The sequence below is a fragment of the Lissotriton vulgaris genome, chromosome 12 (genome assembly GCF_964263255.1).
Source record: "Lissotriton vulgaris chromosome 12, aLisVul1.2, whole genome shotgun sequence".
NCBI classification, from domain to species: domain Eukaryota; kingdom Metazoa; phylum Chordata; class Amphibia; order Caudata; family Salamandridae; genus Lissotriton; species Lissotriton vulgaris.
In genome coordinates this window covers 285,821,289-285,845,052 of record NC_141700.1, presented here as the reverse complement: position 1 = coordinate 285,845,052, position 23,764 = coordinate 285,821,289, and the positions used below count along the sequence as shown (strand labels likewise).

Below are 23,764 nucleotides of genomic sequence, written 5' to 3'. Positions count from 1 at the left end.
TTACCTTAGTGCTGTTGGTGGCTGTCTTCAGCGGCACTAGTGGAGTTGCGCCGGTGAACAGAGCGGGAGAAGCTGTGAGAAGTGTAATGAGTCGCCAACCTACAAGGCAGCGGCAACCCACAGCCAGAACCATGATCGCCAGATCATCTAGGGGCGCCAAGAGTGGTAAGTTTTACAGCCCCGTTCTGCTACTTGCACTAAAAATCAGAAAGGGAGAGGTTTTAGCAGGGGAGGAGTTAGTGGTGAGCTCCCTCGGCCGCTGATGCGACTGTCATCTTGCCTCTGTAAAGTATACTATCCACGACCCAATAACAACATTTCTTGTGTTGTGACAGCACCCACTGGGCCTCCTCATGTCAATTTAAAAGGCATTACTTTGCATCAATGTCTGATGTTGCCAGTGGAGCATGACAACAAACTTGTGTACCACAAGTTATCTGGAGACTCATGTCATAGTGCATCTAAGGTTCTAAAAAAATGGCAGGTTCTGATAATAGATAATGTGAGCATTGTATCAAACTTAAAGCTTGCTTTTGTTCCCTGAGAATGCAAAAAGTTTTCAGGACAGACTATGATACTTTCATTAGAGGTCAATCTTTTATAGTGCTAGCAGGTCTGCTTCAGCTGACCCCTGTGAAAGGTCAACCGGTGTTTAATAAATTGCTCCATGAGCAAACTAGAAAATCATTGGGCAGTATTACAAAGTACACCATTTGGTTGATTTTCCAATACAGAGAGCTCACTAAGAATATGAGAAATACATCAGGTATGGAGTATGGAGATATCTTGAAAGAAATTAGAATAGGAATAGTAACAAACAAAGCTCAGTCGTCACTTCAAAGCTGCAGCCTAGGTACTCTTTTACCAAGCTACAAGTCTGCAGGAGCTGTAATGGAAGATCTCCTAAAATTTTGCAAACAGACTGTGTGCCATATGCCAACTTTGGACGAGTATGCACAAGTCAGTGCAAAAATGCTTAGGGGCAGATTTACAAGCCCCTTGCCCAGCTGGTTTGTCCCTTTTTGTGTCGTACCGGTGGTGCATGTTACTGCTCCATATTAACAAGGACAGGAAAAGCCACCCTGCGTAGCTTTTCCTGTCCTTGTAAATATGGCCCCTTTACAAGGAGCACTTTGCGTGAAAGGGGCGTTCCATGGGTGTTGCTGTGGGTGTTCTCATGCAACACCCATGGAACCAGACACATTTCCAGATTTACGAGGAATCATGAATCTTTAAATGCGTGTTAATGCTACTCCTTCCCAGGGTAGGCGTAGGGAGGTGCAATGAGGAGAAATGTATTCATTTATCTTCGTTTTCTTTTCCTCTTTCTATGCTTACTGCATTGTGCAGCACACATAGAATGAGGAAATCACCTCTAATGATTGTTCATGTACAGGAAGGGTTCCCTTCCTGCTCATAAACAATCATTGAAAATTGCAGTTTTTCAGCTTCTATGTGTGCTTATGCTGCACACATAGAAGTTGAAAAACGGCATTTCAGATTGATTTTGTGCAGGTAGAGAACCCTTCCTGTACAAAAACAATCTCCCCACAACGAAGGCATCCGTGCACCGTGATGCAAGAGTGCTTGTGCTGGCACATGGCAGCAGTTTATGCACCAGCGGATGGAGGAAGCACAGTGATGCAACATATTGTTGTAAATATGTCAAATCCCTTGGCTTTGAAAGTGACTTAATGCGGCGCAGCCAAATGACTAGCGTTCCGCACTGAGTCACTTTCTTGTAAATCTGCCCCAGAGGTAGGAGAATGAGGATATAATTAATTTTCCATGTAAACATAAAATGGAGCATCAAGGTATGAATTTACCACTGTGCCAATCAGTGTGAAAGAAGATAGAGAAATCCGTGTCAAAAAACACCAGATTTAGAGAACAATCAAAGCCTCTGTAAAAATTGTAGAATCATTCTGGGTCAGAATTTGAATGTCAAGTAGTGAATGATGCTATGGGAAATATAGCCTTTATCACATACCCCAATAAAAGTGGGTAATACAGTTTGAAACAAATTGTAAAAAAAAGTGCTAGATTCCTCTTAGTGAAAGATGTGTATGTGTACAGAAAACGGCGTGGCATATGCAGTTACTATGCATAAGTCTCAAGGATTAAGTATAGAGGGGGCGTGGCTTCGCTGAGCTGCCGAATGGCTGCTTGCTGAAGCAGCTCCACCGGCCGAGGCCAAAAACATCCGAAATCATCCGTACATGACATGCCTGGTGGTGATCCGACGAAACAGGGACCTTGAGCAGCGAGATCTTGAGGCAGTGTATGCTTTTCTGGGCATGATCGGCCCTAGAGATCGGGCACAGCGCCAGTGCTGAGGGGAGGCCTGCTGCCTTGTCGTCCTGGGTGGAGCCGGGGACCTTGCGTGCAGCGAACCCCGAGGGGCGAAACAGTTGGCTCCGGACTGAGCGGCTCACCAGAACGGGTGGATCGAAGAACGTGCCCTGGGGCTGCTGCGGCGTTCATGGCTGTCGCGGGACGCAGGCAAGGTATAGCTGCTTTGCTGGCTGCGGAGGTAGCGTGAACAATAGCGGCTGAAGTGGAAGGCACTGCGAGAAACAGGATTGCTGACTCGGACGTGTGGCTGGACGGAAGAGGCAGGTACTCGCGTCGCCGGTGAAGGGTGCATCGCGTCCACCCCCATCCCCCGGGTCGAGATAAGCGGCAGAACAGCGAGGGGTGGAGGGCGGAGGGCGCTCACCCGGACGACGAGCGGCCTGAAAGGGGGCTGAGACAGCATGCAAAAGAGGTACGGAGAGCTCCGGGGACTGCACATACCCTGCGGGGAGGAGCAGGACGATGGCTGGGGAGACCCTGTAATGCATACATAGAGGGGCTCTTATCAAGACACTCTAACCCCTGAGTCTGGGAGATAACTACAGCTGTGAACAATTGTGCTGGTGATAACAGCGAGGGGACAGTTGCAAATAGCCGAGCGGCCTCCATTTTATGTGCAACGCCGGAGCTGTGGGGGGCGATCGCAGGGGTGTTGGAGGATGCCTGCGGGGGCCGGATTCTCTCTCTTCTGGATTGGGACGATACTCCCTTTGGTGCATGCCCCATACTGCTGCTGACCTCCTGTGGGGTGCAGCGCAGGAGACGTGGGGGTGATTGAAAAGCTGGATTGGCCGCAACATCGAGGGCTTTTTGAGATCCACAGGGAGGATGTGGGGATACACGCGGCGCCCGGGCTGTGCGTAGCTGGGACGCCCCCACCGGCCTGGCGGGGTTGCGGGGAGCGAACCAGTAACTCGGACATTGGAGATACAGATGCCCGAGACGGCATATAACTGCGCGTGGTCCACTTGTGAACTTGATGTGGTGCCAATCTGGCGGGCCGTGTTTGGGCCTGGAGCCTGAGCGGGATGCTGCCCGCGCTGTGCTGACGGGGACACTGAAGCCCCTGCGGTGGCTGGAGACGGGTGTGCCTCGAGCTTTGACACAGGAGGATGGCACTGTGAATACACGCGCAGACAAGAGGCACGGTGCGCCATATCACCTGCCACAGCCGGTGCGGACAGCGACTTGGATTACCAGAGAAGCACTCTCTGGGGAGGAGGGCGAGTCTCGCAGCTGCTGACGGAATCGAATGCCATATAACACCCTCTTTACATCTCATCACACGTAGGTCGCAAGGTAAGCAGATCCAAAATTGATAAACCGGAGACATGACAACCCAAAATTAATTTTGATTAAAAAACAGTAAAACCGCGGGTGCAGAGGGAGCACAGCAGGACCAGTCCGGGGATGACGTGACACCTCAGCCACCTGAAGATGACATCTGTGCCATGTTTAAAGACCTGAAAACAAGCCTCAGAGAAATAAACTCTAAGATGGATTCGCTGGCTGAGAGAATGGACAGGATTACACAGCGAGTGGAGAACAGGAGGGGCGTATGAGCTAGTCCGGCCACATATACGCGCTGTGCTTGTGAAGTAACAGACTGAATAATGCTGTCAGATTGACTGTTGGGGCGGTTCTTGTGGCGTAATGGGTCAAGCTGCATGTCGTATGCTCGGCCACCCTGCCACAAGTGCAGGGGAGAATAGCCAGCGACCTTACGTACACCCTATGTGATGAATCCCATGAGGTCGCCACTGCGGACCAATAAGTTATGATTGTTGTGGTTGGGGTGGGTGTATGCATGACCTGATTTGGTGGTTGGTGTGGATGGGGGGGCGAGGGAGGTTAAGTTTTGTATTCTAGAACTGCCACATGCTATGTTGAAATGTACAACTCAATTGAGACTGGGTAGTGCCATTAGGACCACCAGCATATACGGACCCATTAGCGGGCTCTGCAGATATTTGGAGCTGATTTATTGTTATGGCTCATAGCACAAGGAACAATCATACGGCATCGCTTAAGTGTATATCCTGGAACGTAAGAGGCCTAAATGATTGAAGGAAAGTAAGACTTGTCCAGTCCTGTCTCCAGAGACGAGAGGTAGACATATGTCTGCTCCAGGAAACACACTTGCCGACCACAGTCACAAATACTCTTAGAAATGCCAGATGGGGCAAGATAGTGGGGGCGGGATACTCAACATACTCTAGAGGGGTGGCTATCCTTATCCGTAGAAGCCTACAGTGGAAAACATATCACTCTGTCGCAGACCGTGAGGGTCGGTTTTTACTTTTGCAGGTCACATTATGTGGGACCCCGACGCTGTTAGTCAACACATATGACCCAAATACGAACAGTCCGGAACTCTTTCAGCAGATATGTCCGAGTATACAGGCGTTGGGGAGGGGGTCTATCATTTGGGGTGGAGACTTTAATGTAGTACTATCTGACACACTTGACAGACAGGGGGTGACTCAGGAACACCATCCCAGGGCAGCACAGGTGTTGACGGACATCATTACTGATTTGCAACAACTAATTGACTCCTGGAGGGTGCTACACCCTTCTCTCGGAGGGCACGTGTGCTACACACCTCAGGCACTCTTGGTCACGAATAGATTACTGGCTGGTGTCAAAAGATGTTCACACATGGGTCACGGAGGCGGTTCATTAGCCCCTCACCCTTTCTGATCATGCTCCTACGACGCTGATATTGCGAATTCCTGAGCCCTACATACAGCCCTACGCTTGGAGATTCCCGTTGACGGCTCTATTAGACCAGGTTTTCAGAGAAGGAGTTAGAGACAAAATAGAAGAATATTTCATACTAAATGAGGGATCAGTGGACTCCCCTGGGGTGCTCTGGGAAGCCTTTAAGGTGGTTATCAGAGGTCAGTGTATGGCGCTAAAAGCAGGAGTCCTTCAGGCAAGTCCCTCCACTTCCACTGCATCTATGCTCAGGTCGAAATTGACTAGCTATCAGGAGGAGGCGGAATGAGAGGTAGCATATTTGCATGAATACACGCAGGCTAGGTGTTTACGGTGAGGGAGATAGGCCGGGAAAGACGCTAGTAGGCCTTCTGCGCACCCCACGGGGGATGAGTATATTACAGAACTGTCGACAGCTGAAGGTACCATACTGAGGACACCGCAGGATATTCTGGCCACTATGTTTACTTACTATCGGTGTCTATACTCCTCTAAAACAAACCCGCAGGAAGACTATATCACAAAATTTTTAGACACAATAGCGCTTGCATGGTTCAATGACGGAGCTCGTGAATACATGGAGCTACCGATCACGGTTGAAGACATCCGTCAGGTAATCAGTAGTATGCCGTCTGATAAGGCCCCCGGAGCGGATGGCTTGACGGTCGCCTTTTATAAGTAATAAGCCGACCTACTAGCCCCCCGGTTGCTGAATGTTTACCTGGAGGCAATGGCCACGGGGACGCTCCCCCCCACTCTAAGAGAAGCACTGATCATAACCCTTCTCAAACCCGATAAAGACCCCATATCTCCGGACTCCTACAGACCACTATCATTAATAAATCTTGACGCTAAAATATATGCGAAACTCCTGGCAAACAGGTTGCAGCCGATGCTACCACAGATCGCGCTCCCTGATCATTCTGGCTTCATACCGGGCAGGGTGACAGCCCACAATCTACGTACACTGTTTGGCCTCCTACACTACTTGGCTCCTCATGTACAAGCGGTGGCGGCATTGTTGGACGCCACCAAGGCCTTTGACTCATTGGAATGGAAGTTTCTCTTTGTCTTGCTGGCCCAAATGGGACCTAGCCCTGCATTCATTAACCAAATTAGGCTTTTATACACTAACCCAATGGTGAGAATACGGGTCAATGGCCAGATATCGAACTCCTTCGCTATCACACGTGGCACAAAACAGGGGTGCCCCCTGTCGCCACTACTGTTTGCCATTGCAACTGAGCCCCTGGCGGCTAGACTACGTCAATATCACACGCATAGAAGTATAGGTTTCATGTCTAGAGGGTTGTTGATCTTGCTCTACGCGGACAACATGACGATTTACATCGTTAATCCTAAAGGTAATTTTAACATATTTATGAGGGAAGTGATTAGATACGGCGGCCTTACAGGGATCCAGATAAACTGGGTGAAATCCACCATCTTAGCCCTTACAGACGGTACAGTCTTGTGCGACACAGAGTATCCCATACAGTGGACGGAAGCGAAAACACGTTATTTGGGCATCATGATCAGTAGATCTACACAGGACTTATGGACGGCGAACTGTGGCAGAGCTATTGAGTGGCTCGAGTCGAAAGTGCAAAGGTGGAAAAATCTACCGCTGTCACTACTGGGACGCATAGCGATCGCAAAAATGGTCCTGCTGCCCAAATTCTTATATCTGTTTATAAATATTCCTATGCCGCTCAACATGCATTTTTTCAAGCTCCTCAGGTCGGCCGTACTTGAACTATTATGGGCAGGCAAGCAACCTTGGATATCTTGGAATATCCTGACACTACCCTTTGCTCAGGGGGGATTATGTGCCCCCGATTTTGAACTTTATGCTTATAGTGCGCAGGCACAATATTTACATTTTTGGCACCACCCAACGCCATATCAGCCGCATGTGGTGATAGATTTGGACAGGGTCGCCCCGACTCCGTTAAAGGCAGCGGTGTATCAACGCTACAAATGGCCCCACCATGAAATCGACACAGCAGAGGCAATGCGCTGAGCATGGTAAGGTATAGCGAAGTGAGGTAGGCGAATGATATGCCCCGTCCATGCCCATAGGTGGTAACCCATTGCTGACGCCATTGACAGACAAGGCAACTGCTATGTGGGCTGAAGCTCACGGCCTGGTGACTTGTGGCGACCTGTACCCGGGGGCAGCGTTTTTGACATTACAGCAAATGTGTGGAGAACAAACACCTTCGATTTCAGACACACTCCTGTATTACTAGCTCCGGGCAGCCTGCAAGGCGAGGTACACTGAATACCCTCAAGAGCCACAGGCCCTCCCTGCGCTGGAGAATATTCTGTCAAACCCCTCTCCTACGAAATTGATCACACACATTTACAGCATCACACAGACGACATCTCCAATAACTATATGCACCTCAAAAACAGACTGGGAACGTGATACTACACTGACACTCACAGATAAACAATGGGAGTACTGTTGCTCTCAACTGGAGCGTTTATCGCTAAATTACAGACTCCTACTGATCCACTTTAACTTTTTACATATGGTATATCGTACGCCGATACAGTTGCAACGCGTGGGACTGTATACGGAAAATACGTGCTGGAGATGTGGTCACTCAGACGCGACATTTTTACACCTGACGTGGTCATGCAGTTCGATGACGCACTTTTGGACAGAGGTAATTAGACACATCGGAGATATTACCACAGTGCGGATACCACTTACGCCGCCGGTGGCGCTATTGGGTTATGTCCTGGAGGTCCCGAAAGGAAGCCGCAAATTAGTGGCAATGCTACTGTTGTTGGCCAAGCGACAAGTGGCAGTACACTGGAAGAGGCCACGGCCTCCTGCCGTTGCTGGTTGGCTACATACGGTCACTTATTGTAAAGATCAACTAAGCCGGAATTGGGAGTTGATGCCCAGTAGGTCGAGTCCGATAGACATCTGGGAACCATATGTGGCATGGCTGGCGCCGGGGGGACTGGATCATTGTTCAGACACGGTTGAGTGAAGGCCAAGCTACGAGACATGAAGGGGGACTGGAGATCTTGGAAATACTAGTGGTAGTAGACCCAGGGGCTTTTCCTAAGGAGAGATAGGAGATAACACTAACGTTAATGGATTCAAGGCCCAATGGTATAGAACACACAGGTACATGACTATAGAAGAATGTAGATGGATGAAATAGACAATGGCAGGTTGGGGGGGGTATGTTAAGTTATAGTTTTTATGCACGCTGACAGCTGCTGTTTATAAGAATAGACAAAAAGTTATCCATGTTCACTTTTATCAGCACTGAAAATATGAAATTGTTTACATTGATGTAACATTGATGCACATTTGCTGCCGGGCCCCCGGGTTGTCGGCATTTAAGCTGTGTAACTTATATTGGTTTATTGAACTTCCTTGCTGCCGGCCCCAGGGTTGTAGGCTTGATAAAGCTGTGTTATGTTGTCAAGATCAATAAAACTTTTTTTTTAAAGGATTAAGTATAGATGCAGCACTTACAAGTATAGGCCAAAAAGTAATCAAAGAGAGGGGGGGTCTTATGTTGCACTGTCATGTATTAGGCCACTTTCAGGCCTGTGCCTTGTAGATTTTGATGAGAGCAAAGTAAATGCACACAGCTCTTGTGCCAGGGAGTACAATCGATTGAGAAGTGTGTATGCTCCTCATCTTGGTCAATACACAATCTATGAAAATAGAACCATTTGTGTCAAATGTAAGTTCAGTAAATTGAGTGAGGACAGGCTAAGCCCAAAACAGCAGAGTAAAAAATCAAAGTCATTAAAAAAGGTGAAAGTTGAAGATCTATCAGAAATGCTTAGATTTCCGTTCTCCAATGTATTTTGAGCTAATTGTTATGCAATGTAGTTCTTAATGTTCTCTTTGTGCTACCTCCAGTGATGCAAAGAATTGAGCAAAACACAGATAAATCCTTATGTAGAGAACGTTCAACTTTACTGAGGAGTGTGCGAGGACAAAAAGATGCTTGTCACTCCACAACAAGTATACACTATTGTGTTCAAATATGTACTGATGTTAACTACTGAATCTCAGTTCTCAAGAAGATGCACAAAAAATGTTAATGGTGATGTTAGACATTCTTAAAAATGAGCATCTACCAATAAAGGATATATTTGGAATAAGCTGCTCATGGCAACAAGAATGTGAGAATTGTCAATATACAAGTAATCGTATTCACTCTGAGCAAGTTGCGTTTCCAACTGTACCAGATTGAAAAATGTTGCCATTTGACAAATGAATAAAGAAAGTTGTGCAAAATGATGTATGTCCAAAATGTAGAGTATAACTACTATCAACTCTAATTGTTGATAACAGCAACGGATATGTCATCCTAATGCTACTAAGGTGTAGAGCAGATGCCAATAAAATTGAAACATAAATTTCCAACATCAAAGCAGGCTCAATTTCTCTAGGAGGCAAAACATACACTACAGTTGCTATCATCTTCCAGCTGGGAGAGAGTATTCATTAATTACATGATCAGTTCACTACATAGTCTAATTGTTTATCGCTGGACAGTGGGTAATGACATTAGTCTTACATTCAAACCAAGTTTTCCTTGGAAATTGACTCAAAGTTTTGAGCAAGATGGCGGCTGACTGACCTCTGTGAGAGGTGACCTTGTGCTCTGTTCCCAACATAAAGAAAGACTGTGTAAAAAGATATGACAAAAGATACCTAATTCTCGAACTTTGGTGGCAGAAAGATTTGCAGTGGCAAGAATTGTAGGTTTTGTTTGCTGCTGCTCTGTGGGAAGTCAGAACAACGATCAGCAGACTGGTATGGTCTGTCTCAATGGCCCCCAAACTGAATAAGACATTGAAGGAGGCCGCCACAGCAGGAGTGTCAGCGGTGTGAGCAACAAACTATTCCAGGTGTTGCACATCAGCCAGGAAAGTGGAAAAGGCTGATGCTCGGGCAGCCAAGGGGGGAGAGCCAGACCTTCGAGGCCAACAGCTTAGGACTGCCGTCGATTTGGGTGGCTTGAAACAACCGCCGATATCAGAGGCTTTTTTCATAGCCGCTGCAGGATCGACGACTCCTATGAGCATAGCCACAGCAGAGAACGCCTTCCCCACCTTCGGCCAGATGGCCCTGCCCACTGATACAATGTTGCAGCAGCAGAATGGAGCTGGGCTACAGGGAACAGAAGCCACCTTGCCAGAGCAACACAGTCAAGAGGACGAATCGACTAAAGGAAGAAGGCGGACCCTGGATTCCCAGGACCCCCTAGACTGGATTGGAGCCCCCTACAGAGGCATTGGTAAGCAAAGATAACCCCTCTCTACTCGTATTCCTTAACACCGAGCTATGTGGGACTGATCTACAGGAATCTCTGTCAGGCCCTTGGATAAAATATCCGCTGGGATCTCTAGAACTACGGGAGAAATTATTTTCCCCTATGGATGACTCCGAACTGTTGGTTTCTAGCATGGGGCTCACGGAGGAAGATTCTGGATAAGATGGCTCACCTGTCAGTCCAAAGGGAAATCATGATAGCATACCCACCTAAAAACGTAGGACAAAACCCTAATCCAGCCGCTCAGGTCAAGACACTGATAGCAATACGGCCCGCATATTGAGATGGGATTATTCGGCCATTAGCCAGGTTTACAACGAGGAGGCAGGTGCCAAAAACTTATTGCAGGATGATTCTAATGATCCTAAAGACCACACATCAATAGACCTTATTTACTCCACTCTAAAACAAATGGGAAGCACAGCAGCAATATCGCACGGGACACCAGGCCACCAAAAAGCTCCAAGGGTCAATTCGGAGGCGACCATAATCTGCTTAGAAATGAAAGAAAGAGTGACCCTTCTGGAAGAAAGGACTGCTGTATTAGAGGGCGAAGCTGAGAAACTGCAAACACATAAAGAGTCGCAGGACAAGCAAGTGATAGATGTAATGTGGAAGCTTGAGGAATTTGAGAATTGGCAGCAGTGAAACAATCTCTGTTAACTTGGACTAGCCAAAAATATCGAAGGCAGTGATATGAGAATGTTTATGGTTGGCCTCTTAAAGGGAGCCTCCCCTATCTACCGCATTGAAACTGGGGCGCTTCCTGCTGATGTTAAAGATAAGCAATGTGGCAGGAGAAACAGCCCGGGGCAGTTTTAGTGTTCTTTGACAATTTTTTCCTGTGGCAGGATATATCGGATAAAGCAAGACCAGAAGCCAATTTTTTGTACTCCCAGACTTTTGTCGCACCACTGTAGAAAGGAGGTGGAGATTACGTCCGCTGATCTCACCCTTTCAGGCAACAGACTGTGAAGCATATATTTTTAATCCGGCCCGACTCAAAATCATTTCTAATGGGAGGTTGTGAATATTTATGTCCGAAGTCAAGGCTCAAGACTACCTGAAGGAGATTAAGGAGACGAAAGGAGGTGCTGGACTCCCATGACTGCAATGAAGACTCTCTCAATAAGTTAATCCTGTAGAGCACTGGCTATGGCACACTTTGGATATACGAATGGGGCTTGCTTTTCTTCTGGGGCCTATTCTAACAGGCCCTAATAACTGAATCTGTCTAATTTCTTTGCTGGCTATCCCTTTTGATTATTTTTTTGGAGGGCTGGAGTACGGGGGTACTTCAGGGCGGGTGGAGAAGGATGCATCACAAGAGTCAGCGATTATCTATTTGCTTGTTGGTGGGGAGGATGGCTGCAGGGTGATGGGATGGCGGACAGAGGGGAGGAGGTGGCGTAGAGGGGGGCAGGGTTGAGTAGGGGGTTTGAACATAGGAAGGGGGGAAGAAAAACCACGGTACATGAGGAATTCCAGGAAATTGGGAAGAAGGGAAGAGACATGGCTGGTGCAATTGTAAGCTAGGTCGATTTACAAACCAGCATGGTTCATATTGCTTTTAAAAACCCATACTGTTATAGATGATGAGTATTCAGATTGCAACATTGAATATATGTGGCTTGAATGGTCAAGCTAAAAGATAGAAAGTAGCAATACATCCAAACCTATTCCGTGCTGACCCGGTATGTTTGCAAGAGACCCATATCGAGGGCGCAAGGGAGAAGTTAATGGAATAGCTTGGCTACAGCATTATCACTAATACTACGCAAGGTGCTAGAATGAGAGGGGTTGCTATTCTATATCCGGAGAAGAGATATAATATTTAGGAGGTGTCGGTCAGATATATGGGTGTTGAGTGCTAGCTGACTGCTGCGACCATAAACATGTTTTTTCCATATGCTCAGTATATGGGTCTACAGGAGATGACCCTGAAGTTCTGGAATTTCTTAATGCTGAGCTAGCACTATGGCCACCCCGTCATACTTTGCAGGGACCTGAATATCAATGGTTTATGTGGGCTCTGGGGGAATAGCACTGGCAATTATACAGGACAAAAGAACAAGGTTTACAGAGCCCTTACATTCTTAACACAAGATAACAGGTTATTTGACATGTGGCCATATCAGAAGCCCCTTGACCCCTGCAGCACCTTCTTTTCCACCCCTTATTAATACGTTTCAAGGCTAGATCATTTTTTTTTCGCAGCAGTTGGTCCCAAGATGCAGTATAGAAAATCACCCCAAGTTATGTTGGATCATAATCCTTTGGTTTTGGTCATCACTTTTACGGGGTGGAGAGAACTGAGCTGGCCTGGACATTTGAAAGGGGCCTACTGAAGGACAAGAGGTACATTACACATATGAACAAATGGATTAGGTAGTTTATGATGATCAATAGAAACAGTGCAAGTAGTGGCATGGTCTGGGATGGGTTGAAGGCAAGGGTAGGGGGAGGCACTTAGCTATAGCTTGCACTGCCAAAATAACAACGGCCAGAATTAAAATATATTATATATGGCATTGGCAGAGGCTGAAGAGGAACTTGTTGGTGCTATAGTATTGAGGTTACCCCTAGAGACATACAGCTTAAACTTGCCCTTGGAAAGACCACAATAGGAGAAATGTTGGCGACACATGCAGCCGGGAAGTATCTTGCATGACAACAGGGTTGTCATGAGCTTAACGAGCGCGAAGGACATATGTTGGCAGTACGATCAAGACAGAAAAGTGCAAGGGGAGAGATCCTTGAGATTCAGAAGGAATGGGTGAACCTAGTAAAGGGTGCTACAGGTATACGGGAGGAATTCCATAAATACTATGAGAATTTATATCACGAGGATCAGCAGGTTGAAGAGAGCCTAATTAGCGAGTATTTAAGCTGCACACAAATAGAGCAGGTTTCCCCAGAAGATGCTGAACTTTTCTATGCCAGATTTACAGAAGAAGAAATATACAGAGCAATTAGGGATCTTCCCTCGGGTAAGGGAAGGGAATCCGATTAGATTCCCCTTGAATTCTATAAAACCTTTCTTACTACCTTAGGGTTAGACCTGGTAAAAACACTCTGCCATGCACAAATAGGGGTATCTGTCTCGGAGTCATGGGCTTGGACCACTATTATTATTTTTCTGAAAAAAGGGGGAGCCCCTTAGGGAAGCTGGTTCTTATCGGCCCATTACTCTCATGAACATGACCCAAATATATTTTGGAAGGCACTAGCTTAATGATTAAGCCTTTTTATTGGCAAAGTGATTTCCCCCGACAGCATGGGTTTATACTGGGTAGAGGCACGACGGATCACCTCCGAAGGATGGTAACACTGTTTGATGCTGCAGCAGTCTCTGGAGACCCTATGGCCCTGATCATGCTTGATGCTGAGAATGCCTTTGATCGGGTCTCCTGAGGTTATCTGTGAGCTGATCTTGAGGAGTTTGGTCAGGAATTATCAACACAATATAGGATTTGTATAAGGCCCCGGCTGTCCGACTTAGATTGAACTTGGGACAAACAGAATCATTACTGATTACACGGGGGACAAGACTAGGATGTCTGTGTTCCCCCCTTCTCTTTGCGCTTTACATAGATCCCCTGATCCTGAAGAGTGATGCCAACAGGAATATTAAACCAATGTGCTTTCAAGGGTGCGAAACACAAATCCTGGGCTATGCCGACGATTTGGTGGTAGTGACCTCCAATTAGCACTTGTGGTAATAGAGGAAGAAACCTGAACATCCGGAAGGATCTCAGGATATTCACTTAAACTGTAGAAAACAAAGATAGTCATGAACTGTGCAGTTTACCTGCAGGATCCCCAGGTGACGCAGATAGACACTTATTTAGGGATAAACATTACCTCAGAGCTGGGGCAAATGATGGAGGCAAATATAGCTTCGGCCATCCAGAAAGGAAAGAAGGATTTTGATAGGATTAATTATCTTCATCTATCCATTGTTGGCCGGTGCCATATAATTAAGATGATTTTTCTATCTATAGTTCTTTATCTCTTCAGGGCTATAACCCTGGAATTTGAAAAACGATGGTTTAAGGGGTTGAAAAATATGCTTAACAGGTTTATTTGGGCCCATGGGAAGACTAAAAGAGCACTGATGTTTATGACACTAATAAGAGAAAGAGAAGGATGGGCAGTGCCAGACCTCAGAATGTACCATTGGTCTGCAGCTTTAGAGTACTTGAAGAATTTGGTGGGCGGGAATAGTATTTATTCTCTTTATTTGTGGAATTTTCTCATGAACCATACTTATATTTAACGTTAGTGATGACAAAAAAAAAGTTAATTGTCAAACTCTTATCTCATTTTCCTTCAACCGAAGTTCTAGAACAAGTAGTATTGACTGTATCAGAGAAAGGAATTGAATAGTTTTTGGGTATCTTGGATATAAGTTATCATGGAGCCAGCAAGGGTGATGACCACTGTAAGCGTTGTGTTGGTCAACAGAGTTATGACTCAATGATGCTGGTGTTTTTAGTAACATACCATTTAGTGATGCAATGTGAAAATGATGTGTGACCAGAAGTGATGTGCAATTTCTGCAGTTTACAAATTTTAGCCTAGACAAAATGGGTTTCTTTTCAAATACAATATGATTTTTTCTAAATTGTTCAAGGATTATAAACATTTCTTTGAAATGTTGCCAGTATTTGGCATGTTTGAGTTCTTGTATTGGATATGAGAATGTGAGAGCACTGTCCGAGAACTGTAATTTGTAATAGACAGTGCTACATTTATATACAAAATGTTTTTGATACAAATTGTTACTCATAAATTATTTCAAGTATCTTATTTTTTTGTCTCTGCAAACGGCCATATGAGTATTTGTAAACTACACTTGATATTTCTACACTACTTTATCATCATAAACTTAATTTCGGTTGTAAAATCATAAAATATACACACATTCTTCCTTAGCAGTGGAGCCCATGATACAGTTAACACAAGTAGGAGTAGATATTTAGTACACCAGATTCAAATAGTCAAGTATCACGTAATGAGAATTGTAAACTCTGAGGAAATTGCTAAGATGCAGCATTTCTATGTGTGTACTCAATTAAAGATGAAGTAAAAAGGATAAAACAGGAATAAAGTGCAAGTGCAATAATAACTAACAATATCCACAATTTAAAAAGAGTTTGATAAAAACTTTGAGACGAAAGTTAAAAACAGGATCCTGGGGATTAAAGCACCCTTGAGTCATAACATTTTTACTACTGCTGGTCCCTGGCACAGGGAAAAGTGGACAGGAGCCTTCGACTAATGGCTCAGAACTGGCCAAGAAATTTTGCAATGGCACATACAAAGGATGGTCTCGTATCCGATCTTAGTACGTCAAGATGGCTATGGTTCCCCAACTGTCTGCATAGTGGGACCAACCAATTCCTTCTTGGTATGTCGCAGGCTGGACATGCAAAGAAAACATGGCCCACAGTTTTGTTTGGGTCGGGACAGGATGGGCATCCCTTAGGCTGGCTGGTGTTGTTTAGCCAAATGTTGGTAAAGGCATTCATGGGTAAGCAGCCAAACCTAAACTGGGTATACAATTTCCTGTCCCCAGGCACTCTTCCATGCTGATGACGAACCCCAGCCGTCATGCACTACGGTGCTCGTGTGCTGATGACGGCTGGGGTTCGTCACGGCCCGCCCCTGTTTGTGTTGCTTACAGCACACCGGGGGAATCACGGCCGCATGGAAAGGGTTAAACAACCATGATGAATCCTTGAATAGGTGGTCTGTTCTACCCATAGCCAATATTGACGATTTAGCTGGTCCTTTGAGTACCGTGGTGGAGAGCTAGCAGGCTCATTAGGGAGGCCAATTGCTGCCCAACAGTGTTAACATATTTCATCCACCCAATTTTTTTGTTCCTGTCTAGGGCGGACACTTTGTTAAAAGCAGCAACATAAGGGGCCAGGTCGGGGGTAGTGATCAGCCTAAACCAAAAAAAGCAAAGGGCGCAGACTCGCTTGGTCATGTATAGACCTAACTCCCAGGTCCAGTTTCAAAGGAAGGAGGGGGGTGCTTTGGGGCAGGGCTACGAGACTCCTAAGAAACTTGTTTTCAACTGTTTTTAATTTCCTTGCGTCCACCAGACCCCACAGTTCTGCGTCATAGAGTACACTACTCACAACATTTGAGTTATAGAGTTTAAGAGCTGGGGCTACGGGCTTTGTATATGATAAGCAAGGGAGGGACCGCATTGCAGTGAATCGCTCCCTACAGAGCATTAGAGCAGGGGAGACACATATACCAATTGCTGAGAGGGCCACGGTACTCTAACCAAAAGCATCAACATCCTAACAAGGCCCCCCACCTGACCCTAAGATGGCCGCCCGCGCTGTGCAGTACCCAATCCTATCACCCTCAGACCCTGAAGCACTAAGGGAAAGGGGGCGACTGCTCTGGAATCCTGTGGCTGCTCTGTTGCTCCCCACAAACTGGTGATGGAAAACTCAGAATCCTGAGGGAAAGATAAGAGGTATGGAAGCCCTGGGACTATTGCACTCTGTGAGGCCTACATAATTGGACCTATGTTCCCTATGCTGTGGTACTCAATTGCCAATAAAATACTTCGAGACCCCATAGTTGACCTTCAGGAGTGAGACCCAAGAGGCAAAATTAGAAGTGGGGGGTAAATATCAGGAAATAGACGCTGGAGCTCAAGAGTGTATACTTACTCGTAGCAAAGGGAAGATCCAATAGAACTGATCGTGCTGCAAATATCATTAAACAAGTACCCCCTTTTTCTTGGTCCCCGTTAAAATAAAGCCAGTATCCTTAGTGACTATTGTGGTAACAAGTTACTTGAACCTACCTTGAGGTGTGCCCGTATCACAAAATGAGTAGGACCGCACTCCCCATGAACCACATAATAATCTAGCATCAACATACTACAAGGAATTGCAGTGCGCTGGCAACGAACAAGCCCTTCATGAAGAGCTTGAAGATAGCCCCCAAATAGTAATAACACACAAACACATTCAAAAGAACATCTGAGCACCCACTCAACAATACAGGATGAGACTTACATACTAATCCTTCTCTATTGGGCCTACTCACTATCTACATGCCTTAGAGGAAATCACAGGTTCAGAGGCTGCGCATTCTCATTTTTGGACCCCTATCACTGGAATAGGCTACCCTTATCTGTCCGAGCATGTTCGGACTTCACCACATTAAAAAACTTTTGAAAACTTGGCTCATCTCTCAGTAGTTTAATCCCAGTTTGCTCCCACAGGGTAATGGTGCCAAGAGATCCCTGATAATTGCCAGCGGAACTTTGGGTTTACAGCTGATGAACGATATCACTTTACCCAAGTAAAACATTGGGTTATCCAACCAGAGATATTTCTTGTGGCAACCAGAGCTCTCTCCCATATAGAAAGATTTGTGCTTCATGCAGGAGGGATGAAGGGCTCTATTTCCTTTAATTGTGCTCACATGTTCAAAACCTTCCCCAAGGCTACATCTCGACATATAGATTTTTGGGCAGAAATATTAAGGGGCCACATTTCAGATAAACAATGGCGAAGACTATGGCAAGACATTTCCAGATTCAATTGTTCCATGGGGTTGAGGGAGGCTCATTATAAAGTGCTGTATGACTGGTAACTTTACCCTACCAAACTTAAAAAATGTATTACCCTGGCACAACATACCTTGGCTGAAGAGGTTTTGGTTTGCAGAGCGACTTTTGACACATATGGTGGGACTCCCTAATCATAACACACTTCTGGGTGGACATTTTAGCACAAATTAAAACTATATTGGGTTAGCCTCTCCTAATCACAATGTGATTTACAGCGCTGTGTTTACAAGATGAGACATTGAAACATCAGACCGCCAGAGGTTGCTCCATTTTGTGGCTCTGTCTTGGAGCAGCTAAGAAGGCCATAGCAGTAGCATGGAAACAAATCCTGCACCCTCACTCACACAATGACCGCAAGGTTATGGCAGGCCCTACCAATTGAGCGAATTTTAGACATTTTAACAGATAACTATAAAAACTTCAAATACAGGTGCCTACTCTACTCACATGAGAGCGCTATACTATTTTTTCAATACTAAACATCCTGATAGATCCGAGAATCCTACCCCTTTTGTTAGTTTCAAGACCAGGGCATCACTAACCTGGTGCTCTTAACCTACCTGCTCCCATGCATCATTCATTTGAGATACAGATTAACATCACCCCCTCATGGTTCACAGTTTGGGATTTTTGTATGGGGGAGGGGGTGAGGGATCAAATTGGCTGCAAAACTGTTGCACTGTTACATTACACTGTTGACATGGCTATAACTGAATTTGATTTATATACTGGATATACTTTGAGCTTCTCTTGAGCATCTGTAACCACAACAAGCAACTTTCCAGTATGAATGTGCAATATCTTTATATTTCTCTATGAATGTATGTTAATGCACTCTATAAAAATTAATAAAGGAAGTTTGACAAAAAAAATACTTTAGCAGAGGTAGTACAAAACAACTTACCAAACTACCCCAATGCACTGTGGCTCCTCACAGGTGACTTTAATTCAAACTCGCTGGTGCAATCATTCCAAACCTCATAGCAACAAGTCGAGGACTCTAATTTAGGAATCCTCCCTACAGTAAAGAAAAGATCCAGGGAAGCGTGGGATGATTTCCTGCTGGCCAGATCTTTGCACAACTTAGGAATGCAATGAATGGCAGATTTGCAACTGATCAGATCACTTCATAGACACGTGTCCAGGGAAATAATTAACATTAGATTACATTTGTGTCGAGGGGGCGTGGCTTGGCGCCCGAAAAATATGGTGACATCCTGGTGACCTCTCCGGCGTGACCGGGGTATTCCACGTTTTCCGGCTTTTCCTTAACATGAAGGAGACTGATCCGGATTTATGAAGCTCTTGGCCTCACTCCGATATCTTCAGCAACGTCAAATTCGTGAATACGGGTAAAATATATATGGCAGTAAGTTCGGTGGCGGCTCCGTTTTTGCCGTGACCGCCATTTTGTTTTTTTACGCGTGACGTGCGTTTCTTCACAGAATGCTTTATTTGTTGCCTTTTGCCTGTACACTCCATCCGTTTGACTTTTGAAAATGCCCAGGACTGTACATCTGTATTTCTCCCACTGGAGATGATCTTTTTTGATGGAACTTTGCGCTAACCATGCTCTTTTGCTTATTACTGCCCAAGTTCTTCAGGATTAGAAATTATGTCTTCTGGGCAGGAACCTCTTGAGCCATTGCTGCTCATTGACTGTTGACTCACATCTTCACTCGTTTTTTCTTCATGCGCAGCACGACCATTTTGCTTACAGGGCTTTATCCTCGCAGTGAGCAGTTCTAATTCTACTCGACTCTTCACTTTGTCAGTGGCTTCAATACATCTCAATACTCGCATTGCCGCACATTTGTGCCCCTGCAAACTATACAAAGAGACATCTTTTATTTTGCTGCTGGTCTAACTTTATCTTTCATGGCTGCTTAATCTCATTGATACTTTCTGCTTCACGGAGTTGTTCTGTTTGTCATTAATTGGAGAGACTTTCTGTGAGTACATCTTATGGGCAGAATCAAATCAGCATATTCTTCCTCTTCTGCACCAAAGCATATATTTATTAAAAACTCGAAAATATTCTCTGAGTTTTCCGGATTCGAAGATTCTAAGACAACTTCCCTTCAGAGTTGGCAGTCAACAATGGATTCTTCTTCCATAGCTCCAGGAAAGCCTAACACCAAGCAGCAAAAAAGGACCCTCCTTCTCCTCCCAAGTCAATCTCGACTGTTTCTATGGAGCAGGTTTAGACAGACAACTGGTCTCAAATGGAGGCAAGGGTCCATCAATGGAACAAAACGTTTCATCCTTAAAAGAAACATGTGCCACTGTATCTCATCTCCACTCACAGATTTCCTCTCTCCAAAAGCAAGTGGAGGACCTTGAGAACCATAACAGATGGAACAATCTCCGCATTTACGGCCTGGGGGAGGGTATTGAAGGATCTGACCCCCTCACTTTTTCAAGTCGTTCCTCCCCAAATTATTGCACATGCCAGATGGTACGATGCTTAATATCCAACATGCACATCGATTGGGTCGAGGTCCTTCTCAATCTTCAACCTCGCAATGACCTAGAGGAGTCATCTTATATTTTCTAGAATACACAGACTTACTGAAGGTATTGTTGGCAGTCAAGGCTTCTCCACGAATCACTTGGTCAGGCTCATCTCTGTTCTTTGCGCAGGACTACGCCAAGGCCACTGCAAACCAACGCAAGGCTTTTTTGGATATGAGAGCTGATCTACAGTCAATTGGGGCCCGCTATGGCCTCTTCCACCTGTGCCTCTTTAAAGTTACCCACCACAACAGAACAACGACATACGAGGAGCCTTTATGTCTCTGGAGTTTCATAAACTCTTGTACATCTTCCAATATGGACTCTTCAGGTCAACCCTCCTCAGACCACACTTGAGACCGTCATGTTTTTTCAATAGATCTCTTTAGCCTTTGTTCTCCCTCTTAATGGTTGTTACTTCTTGTTTTGAAGTTCCTGGTCTTTCAAATAATTGTTCTATTTATTGAACTTAGTCAGTCAAGATTTTATTGTAGCCCCGTTGTCTGTCACTATTTGTTACTTGTGTTACTGTTTTCTCCAACAATCTCTTTTAACCTTATTACATTTTGTCTCCACAGATTTCATACCTCTGTTTCGTGGTGTCTTTCCGTTCACTCGTTCGGTTGACCCTGGATGTGTCGCCTATTCCATGTGGTTCCACCCCCCCTCGTGTTCTCCTGATTGTACATCCTCGACTCTCCCTATTTGTAGGTATATTTTTCCTCTATTTGCTTCTCATATTTATCTTCCTAAATGTTATCCTACCTCCCTTTTCCTCTTCTTTTCCTTTTCTATTTTTGGGTGTTGTTTTCTTCTTACCTTCCTTTAGTTCTTTTCACTTTGATATCTGACTAGTTATTACACTCTTTTTCTGACATTCTGACATTCTCTTCGATATTACTTTTTTTCTCTCCTTATTTTTCATCTATCACTATTTTCTTAATGATCTGGGCCTTCTTTTGTCTCTCTCTCTCATCTTTTTAGATTGTAGTATTTTTAATATTTCACGTCATTAAAAGTTGTTACTTGGAACGTTAAGGGTTTGCATTCCCTCAAGAGACAAAGAATTCTGTCTCATTTTGCCAAACTAAATGTTGATTTTGTATTCCTACAAGAAACTCACCTTTCAGACAATGAATCATTAAAATTAAAGAGAGGTTGAGTAGGTGAAGTTTTCTATTCTCCAGGCAATGGCAAACATAACGGAGTGATGATATTATGCCGTAAATCCCCCTCACATACTCTGGGATATCTCAAGACCCAGATACGAATGGTAGATGGTTAAATGTTAAATTATCTCTTAAGGGTGTTCCAATCTCTCTTTTGAATGTGTATGCTCCCGCAGGCGGTGAACCCACTTTTTGCCCTACTTTTGCCAAACATATCACTCATTGTATGGATGATAATTTCATCCTAGCAGGAGACTGCAATCAAATTTTTGATCCCTTCATTGACAGGAATTCTAGAGCCACATTCGTCCCTAATAAATCCCACAAGTCCTTTGTTCAGGCAGTCACGCAGCATAAACTTATTGATGCCTGGCGTCTCTGCAATCTGACTAAAGAATTTACTTTTTACTCCCATCTCCTCATTCTCAATCAAGGATTGACTATATTTGTGTCTCTCATAATATTGCACAAACTCTTACCAATGCAGAAATCGGCCCTATTCTATTGTCAGATCATGCCCCTGTCTCAATTAGTATTGACATTTTACCTAAAGTTATGGGTCCTAGGAGATGGCATTTTAATAACGCTCTTCTTTTAGATCCAACATTTACTACTTCCTTTACCTGTTTCTTTGATGAGTTCTTTGAGATAAATACAACTCACTCCATGCCCTCCTCCTCCTTATGGGATGCTTTTAAAGCTGTAGCAAGAGACTATATAATTGGCTTTGTTGCAAAAAAACGAAAAATTGCTCGTGAATCCACTGGGGATCTCCTTCAGAAGATTAAGAAGTTGGAGCACTCTTACTATACCTCACATTACAAAGATTGTCTAACAGCCCTTATTAATGCCAAAATGCAATTCAACAACAAATCTACAGAAGAGGCTTCTTTATTTTTGTTAAAGTCTAGTGCGAAATGTTATGGCGGTAAAAATAGGGCGGGAAACATTTTGGCCAATTACTTAAAAGTTAGGCATAATAAGCTAAATATCGAGTCTATTTATGATGCCAATTCTGATTTGAAATATAAGGATGCTGATATTTTGAATTAATTTTTTCTCTTTTACAAAACACTATATATCGCATTTTTTCTCTAGTATTCGCAAAACCCAACATTTTTCTCCTGATCTCTCTACTTTAGAATTAGATTTAACACAGCAGGAATTATTCAAAGCCCTCCTACACCTTAAAAAAGGCAAAGCACCAGGACCTGACAGCTTCACGGTCAAATTTTACCTCCATTTTTCCAAATTGGTATTACCCAAGTTGTTTTCCCTTATAGATTCTTTCACCACATTAGGTAGTTCCTCAGGCTCCTTTTCTGAAGAACACATATGCCTTATACCCAAAGAAGGAAAGGACTCTAAACATTGCAAAAATTATAGACCCATCTCCTTGGTTAACATTGATTACAAAATGTTTGCCAAAGCATTAGCGATATGATTGAATTCCTATTTACCAGACTTGTTAGGTAAGGAACAATCCGGTTTCGTTAAAGGGTGTTTTATAACTGATAATAAAAGACTCCTTTTTAATGTTTTATCCAAATCCTCACATTTAAAACAACCTCTTGCAGCAATTGCATTGGATGCTGAAAAGGCGTTTGATAGAGTTGAGTGGACTTATTTGTTTTATGCCCTCAAATGGTTTGGTTTTGGCTCTAAATGTATTTCTTTGAGTTCCCTTCTTTACTCCAACCCCCGTGCAGCGGTCTGTGCTAATGATTTAGTATCTCCATTTTTTGATCTGGGAAGAGGTGTACGTCAAGGATGTCCTTTATCCCCTTTTCTTTTTAACCTGGCCTTGGAACCCTTTCTTTCTAAATTATGTCAGAACCCTAATATCCATGGCTATCAAACATTGCACTCCCATATCAAACTTGCGGCATACTCTGATGACATTTTGTTATTCTTGTCTAAACCAAATGATTCAACCCCTGCCTTTCTAGCAGAGGTATGTGAATACTCCAAAATGTCTGGGTACAAATTGAATACCGACAAATGTGAGATTCTACCTTTAACAAAATACACCTTTAAATCTGATTTGAGTGCATCTAAGTTTACTTGGAGTC

General features: G+C 44.5%; 1 long non-coding RNA gene across 1 annotated transcript in view; it reads left to right on the top strand.

Annotated features, from left to right (window-relative positions):
- The first annotated feature begins 2,708 nt into the window (after window positions 1–2,708).
- LOC147673977 (uncharacterized) overlaps window positions 2,709–23,764 on the top strand; it is a 41,502-nt gene continuing 20,446 nt past the window's right edge. Inside the window, exons 1-2 of the long non-coding RNA XR_015302416.1 lie at window positions 2,709–3,654; window positions 21,102–21,230. This is a non-coding gene — a long non-coding RNA (uncharacterized LOC147673977). The remainder of the gene's footprint in view (window positions 3,655–21,101; window positions 21,231–23,764) is intronic.